Source organism: Macaca mulatta, chromosome 14 (assembly GCF_049350105.2).
Source record: "Macaca mulatta isolate MMU2019108-1 chromosome 14, T2T-MMU8v2.0, whole genome shotgun sequence".
Classification (NCBI taxonomy): Eukaryota; Metazoa; Chordata; class Mammalia; order Primates; family Cercopithecidae; genus Macaca; species Macaca mulatta.
This window is the reverse complement of record NC_133419.1, coordinates 55979932-55986802: the sequence shown is the minus strand read 5'-3', so window position 1 is coordinate 55986802 and position 6871 is coordinate 55979932. Positions and strand designations below refer to the sequence as shown.

Genomic DNA, 6871 nt, shown 5'->3' with positions numbered 1-6871 from the left:
ACTACCGGCACGTGCCACCACGCTCTGCTAATTTTTTTTTGCTGTCATTGTATATTAGGTAGAGACGGCGTTTCACCATGTTGGTCAAACTGATCTCAAAACCTCCTGGGCTCAATTGATTCTCCCATCTCAGTCTCCCAAAGTGCTGGGATTATAGATGTGAGCCACTGAACCCGGCCAAAAATAGATTTAAAGTGCATATATCCTTTAATTTGGCAATTCTTCTTCAAATAGTGTATCCTAAGGATATATGAGCAGCATTGCTCCTAATAGCAAAAGTTTGAAAACAGCCTAATGGAGAGCTGTTTAGATAAATCATGGGAAAAATCATGCTGCCCCAGGCTCTTCCCGGCCCCAGCACTGCATGGGAAGCTGTTGGGTAGGTTGCTCTTGGGTGTGAGGTGTCGTAGGCTGAAAAATGCCCCCACCAAATATGTCCATATTCTAATCCCCAGAAGCTGTGAATCTTATTTTATTTTTATTTTTGATTAGAGACAGTGTCTTCTTGCTCTATAGCCCAGGCTGGAGTGCAGTGGCATGATCATAGCTCACTGCAGCCTTGACCTCACAGGCTCAAGCAATCCTCCTGCCTCAGCCACCTAAGAAGCTGGGACTATAGGTGCACACCAACATGCCCAGCTAATTTTTTCTTTGTTTGTTTGTTTGTTTTTGTGACAGAGTCTTGCTCTGTTGCCCAGGCTGGAGTGCAGTGGCATGATCTCGGCTCACTACCACCTCCAACTCCCAGGTTCAAGCGGTTCTCTTGCCTCAGCCTCCGGAGTAGCTGGAACTACAGGCACCCGCCACCACACCTGACTAATTTTTGTATTTTTAATAGAGATGGGTTTTCGCCACGTTTGCCAGGCTGGTCTCAAACTCCTGGCCTCAAGTGATCCACCTGCCTCAGTCTCCCAAAGTGCTGGGATTACAGGCGTAAGCCACTGTGTCCAGCCTCCAAATAATTTCTTTAAAAAGCTTTTGTAGAGACAGGGTCTCACTACGATGCCCAGGCTGATCTCAAGCTCCTGGTCTTCAAGGGATCCTTCCATCTCAGCCTCCCAAAGTGCTGGGATTACAAGCATGAGACTGCACCCAGCTGAATCTTACTTTATATGGCAAAAGGGACTTTGCAGATGTTGATTAAGCCTCTTGAGATGGGGAGACTATCCTGAATCATCTGGGTGGGACCAATGTAATCATGACGGCTGTATAAGAAGGAGGCAGTAGGAGACAACAAGACAATTGTTCAGCGACACAGCAGAGGTTGGAGTGATGTGCCTTGAAGACAGAGGAAGGGGCCACAAGCTAAGGAATAGAGGAGGCCAGTAGGAGCTGAAAAAGGCAATGAAACAGATCCTCCCCTCAGAGCCTCCAGAAGGAACCAACACCTTGACTCTTTTTTTTTTTCTAAGAGATGGGACATGTCAGTATGTTGCCCAGGCTGGACTCCAACTCCTGGGCTCCAGTGATAACTCCTGTCTCAGCTTCCCAAGTAACTAGGACTATAGGGATGTGCTCCTATGCCCAGCTAACACCTTGACTTTAATCCAGTGCAACTCATTTCCGCTTTCGGACCTCCAGAACTGTAATAATTTTTTGTTGTTTTAAACCACAAATTTGTGGTGTTTTTTTGCAACAGCAATAGGAAACTAAGGCACAGACATCCTAGCCTTGAGAGTTCAGGGTCGCTGGCCTAGCCCAGGCTGGCCCAGGGACAAGGAAGTCCTTCTGAAAGGGAAATCCAGTCTCTGTTCTGGCTCTCCACATCCCCATACATTCACTGGTGTTAGAGTTTGATCTCCTTCAAGAGAAGGGGAAACTGCAGAAAAGTCACATCACAGACATACAGGCCCCTGGGAAACAGTGATCAGGCTCTTCTCAGATATGAGTTCATGGAAAGGCACCCAGAGGCCTCCCTTCACAAGGCAGCTCTAGCAAGGGCATCTGTATCCAATGGCCCATTGACATTTCAACCTTCTACAGAGATTTCCCCTGGCTCCTCTTCTTTCTGGCCCCTAAGTTTAAATTTCTGAGCGCATAGATGTGTTAGCTAGACAGTCATCTCCTCTCTGCAAGTTGAGTCACAAGAGTGCTTCCCAGCAGGAGGGAAGCATCACCTCAGGGAGAACCCAGGTTGACCAGGCAGTGACTTCCTTGTGCAGATACATTTTTTCCCCTGAACAGCCTGGGTGTGTCTGATACCACTGCTAGGAGCCAGGACCAGGGAAAGCACGTAAACCCTTCCTCCATTCTCCCCTAGGGCCCTGTTTTGATCATGCAATCTGCTCTCCTCTCTTTCCTGTTGAGATAGAAGAGAACAGGATTCATCTACTTAAATTTGGATTGGAGAATTACTCATTTGGAAGGTAAAAATGTGCTCACCTCAGCAGCACATACAGTAAAAATTGGAATGATATAGAGAAGATTAGCATGGCCCCTGTGCAAGGATGACATGCAAATTCATGAAGCCTTCCATACTTTTAAAAAATAAAAATAAAGGGGCCGGGCACAGTGGCTCACGCCTGTAATCCCAGCACTTGGGGAGGTTGAGATGGGTGGATCATGAGGTCAGGAGTTCGAGACCAGCCTGGCCAACATGGTGAAACCCCATCTCTACTAAAATACAAAAAATTAGCTGGGCGTGGTGGCAAGTGCCTGTAATTCCAGCTACTCCAGAGGCTGAGGTAGGAGAATCACTTGAACCTGGGAGGCGGAGGTTGCAGTCCAGATCATGCCACTGCACTCCAGCCTGGGCAACAATGTGAGACTCCATCTCAAATAAATAAATAGAAAGAAAGAAGAAAATAAAACATAAAGAAGGCTGTAGATGAACATTAGGGAATAACTATAGGCACGCACCACCATGCAGCTATAGTTATGTCCCTAACAGGTAGGTACGTAACTCTGATATTAGAACTGAGGAGAAAAAAAGGCCTGAGAAAAACAAAAAGTATCCTAATTTTGGAAGAACAATATCAGAGAAAATAATTTTTACTTACCCTGTATATTTTAGTGTGATATTTCCTGTTCTGAGTACTAACTATGGACAACCTTATATGTGAGGCAAAAAAGTAGTGAGTAGAACTGAGAGCCCATTCAAAGAAAAGCAAAAACCTCAGCAATGGATGATCTTAACATACTTTCACATTCTAGACCATGTGATGACACTGCTACCACCTATTCTCCTCCTGGTGCCCCCTATTCCATTGCAGGTATGTACGCTGGCCATGGGCTATGGTAGAAGGAGTCACACATAGTCTCTCATTAGCCTTGGGGATAATCTGCTAAATGAAGGGTAAGCGCCTGTCCAAGATGGGGTGTTAGCAAATGTGGGGAGGTCACTTGCCTCTGCGTCTCACGTCTCCCAGGGCAGTCTGTAACCACTGTAACTTAGCTAATATTTATCACAATCAGCCATCTTCTGGAAGGAGAGAGCAGATAGATGCTCATCCATCTTCTCCAACCTGTCTATCATCTTTAAAACTCTACTTATTCTGATTATCATAGTATGCAGAGCGAAAGAAAGAGGGACAGCAAACAGCTCCCTGGCAGAATGTTCAGGATATGCTATACCTCAATCTGTAAATTCACAGCAATTTTTTTCAACTGAATGAAAAGAACGATAGTTATTGTTTAATAGAGAGTACCAGCACTGTTTGAGTTTCGAGGTGCTCTCCTGACACATCTCTGCCACTCCAAAACCTACCCAGTGTTACAAAACAAAGAATCACAACCTCAGGAAAGGTTAAAACAAATTACTGAAAGGAAAAACAGTTTGATTAAATGATTAAAAGATAAATTATGGGAAGAAGAAAACGGGTGAGAGCAGTGTTCTAAAACTTGATTGTGGTGATGGCTGCATAACTATTAATTCACTAAAAATCACTGAACTGTATACTTGCAGTAGGTGAATTTTATGGTGTGTAAATTTACCTTTAAAAAAGCTGTTAAAAAAAGACAAACCTTTTTTAAAAAAGTATGGCTCATCATCCAGACAATGAATATTATGCAGCCTTTCAAAAGAATGAGGCAGTTTCCATCCTGGCTAACACGGTGAAACCCCGTCTCTACTAAAAATACAAAAAATTAGCCAGGTGTGGTGGTGGGCGCCTGTAGTCCCGGCTACTCGGGAGGCTGAAGCAGGAGAATGGTGTGAACCCGGGAGGTGGAGCTTGCAGTGAGCCGAGATCACACCCCTGCACTCCAGCCTGGGTGACAGAGCGAGACTCTGTCTCAAAAACAAAAAAAAAGAATGAGACAGTTCTGTATGCATTAATATGAAACAATCTCCAGTAAATATTAAGTGAAAAATAACGAAGCAGAACAGTATGCATAATATGGTATACTTTCTTATAAAAACATTTGAAGGATTACATATATTTACATAGATTATTTCTGATAGGATATACAAGAAACCTGGGGTTGCCTCTGGGGAATAGGTGGGAGCTGGGAGTGAGAGGAAGACTTACTTTTCACTGTATACTTTTTTATGCCTTTTGAATTCTGTGTTATAAGCTTTTTATGGTCTATTTTATTTTTTATTTTTATTTTTTTGACACAGGGTCTCACTCTGTCACCCAGGCTGAAGTGCAGTGGCACAAACACGGCTGACTGCAGCCTCGACCTCCTGGGCTCAAGTGATCTTCCCCCAGCCTTCTGAATAGCCGGGACCACAGGTGCATGCCACCATGCCAGGCTAATTTTTAAAATTTTTTTAGAGACGAGGTCTCACCATGTTGCTCAGGCTGGTCTCAAACTCCTGGGCCCAAATGATCCTCCCACCTTAGCCTTCCAAAATATTGGGATTACAGGGGTAAGCCACTGCGCCTGGCCTGATCTGTTTTTGAATAAACAAAATTATTACTTGTTTTAAAGAAACAAACAAAATGACAGGCCTTCCACCTCAAGCAAATAACACTTTGAAAAAGATTTTCTATCTTTGGTCATCAAATTTGAACTACAGGTCTTAAAATAAGGCTCATATAAGTTGATTATAATAAAGTAATTTGAATTTAGGCTCCAATGTTAGGTTTGAAGTGGAAAAGTATGATTGGTTTTTAGCAACATATTCTTTTTTTTTTTTTTTTTGAGATGGAGTCTCACTCTGTAGCAATATTTTTTTTAAGGATGGATGGACTACTTGTTTGGGTTACTTATCTCTATCCTCTGAATATCCAACTATTCTCAATGTCAGGACTGCACCCAACTGTACCCATAAATAGAAAGGACCCCCTGGCTGCTTCTCCAGGACAGTGAGGCAACAGATCCATGACAGAAGTGCTGTGCCTCCCTTGACTTGTTAAAGAAGGAGCCAATTTCTTCCCAGTTTCCTTGAGAATTCACAGCTGACAAGACAACTTCAGTGCCTGTGTCCACAGTCAGTGTGTGCTATTATACTTTGCCTGGAGAGGAAAAACCAGTTACCCTTAACTATTCTCACTGGCTCTTTTCTTCCTCATTAAGTATCAGAAGATCAGGAGGAGAAAATAAAGCTTGCTAGTTTCTTACCCATATTGTATATTCTATGAGTAAAGACCCATTCCTTCAAAGAATAGCTCCACCCCTGAAACCAGGAACTTGGTCCTTAGCCCGATGAAGTCAACCTCTTGGAGAAATTTTAAAGTTCTTCTAAACAACCTTTTTTTTTTTTTTTTGAGAGGGAGTCTTGCTCAGTCACCCAGGCTGGAGTGCGGTGGCGCGATCTCGGCTCACTGCAAGCTCCGTCGCCTCCCGGGTTCACGCCATTCTCCTGCCTCAGCCTCCCGAGTAGCTAGGACTATAGGCGCATGACACCACACCTGGCTAATTTTTTTGTATTTTTAGTAGAGACGGGCTTTCACAGTGCTCGCCAGGATGGTCTCAATCTCCTGACCTCGTGATCTGCCCACCTCGGCCTCCCAAAGTGCTGAGATTACAGGTGTGAGTCACTGCGCCCGGCCTAAATAACTCTTTAATCAGTGACAAACCAAAACTGAATTACAGACTTTTTTTTTTTTGAGATGGAGTCTTGCCCTGTTGCCCAGGGTGGAGTGCAATGGTGGGATCCCAGCTCACTGCACCCTCCACCTCCCGGGTTCAAGCAATTCTCACGCCTCAGCCTCACAACTAGCTGGGACTACAGGTAGGTACATAACTCTTACTCTTCATTTAGCAGATTATCCCCAAGGCTAATGAGAGACTATGTGTGACTCCTTCTACCATAGCCCATGGCCAGCGTACATACCTGCAATGGAACAGGGGGCACCAGGAGGAGAATAGGTGGTAGCAGTGTCATCACATGGTCTAGAATGTGAAAGTATGTTAAGATCATCCATTGCTGAGGTTTTTGCTTTTCTTTGAATGGGCTCTCAGTTCTACTCACTACTTTTTTGCCTCATATATAAGGTTGTCCATAGTTAGTACTCAGAACAGGAAATATCACACTAAAATATACAGGGTAAGTAAAAATTATTTTCTCTGATATTGTTCTTCCAAAATTAGGATACTTTTTGTTTTTCTCTGGCCTTTTTCTCCTCAGTTCTAATATCAGAGTTATGTACCTACCTGTTAGGTGCTGTGTGCACCACCATGACAGGCTAATTTTTTTTTTTTTTTTTTTTTTTGAGATGGAGTCTCATTCTGTCGCCCAGGCTGGAGTGCAGTGGTGCGATCTCAGCTCACAGCAAGCTCCGTTGCCTCCCGGGTTCACGCCATTCTCCTGCCTCAGTCTCCCAAGAAGCTGGGACTACAGGCGCCCACCACCACACCTGGCTAATTTTTTTGTATTTTTAGTAGAGACGGGGGTTTCACAATGTTGGCCAGGCTGGTCTCGAACTCCTGACCTCGTGATCTGCCTGCCTCAGCCTCCCGAAGTGCTGGGATTACAGGCGTG

General features: G+C 44.3%; 1 non-coding gene across 1 annotated transcript; it reads left to right on the top strand.

The window, feature by feature from the left end:
• Positions 1 to 2374: 2374 nt before the first annotated feature.
• LOC114672464 (U6 spliceosomal RNA) lies at positions 2375 to 2482 on the top strand. The gene has a single exon (XR_003722880.1). It is a non-coding gene; the product is annotated as a U6 spliceosomal RNA (small nuclear RNA).
• Positions 2483 to 6871: the final 4389 nt, after the last annotated feature.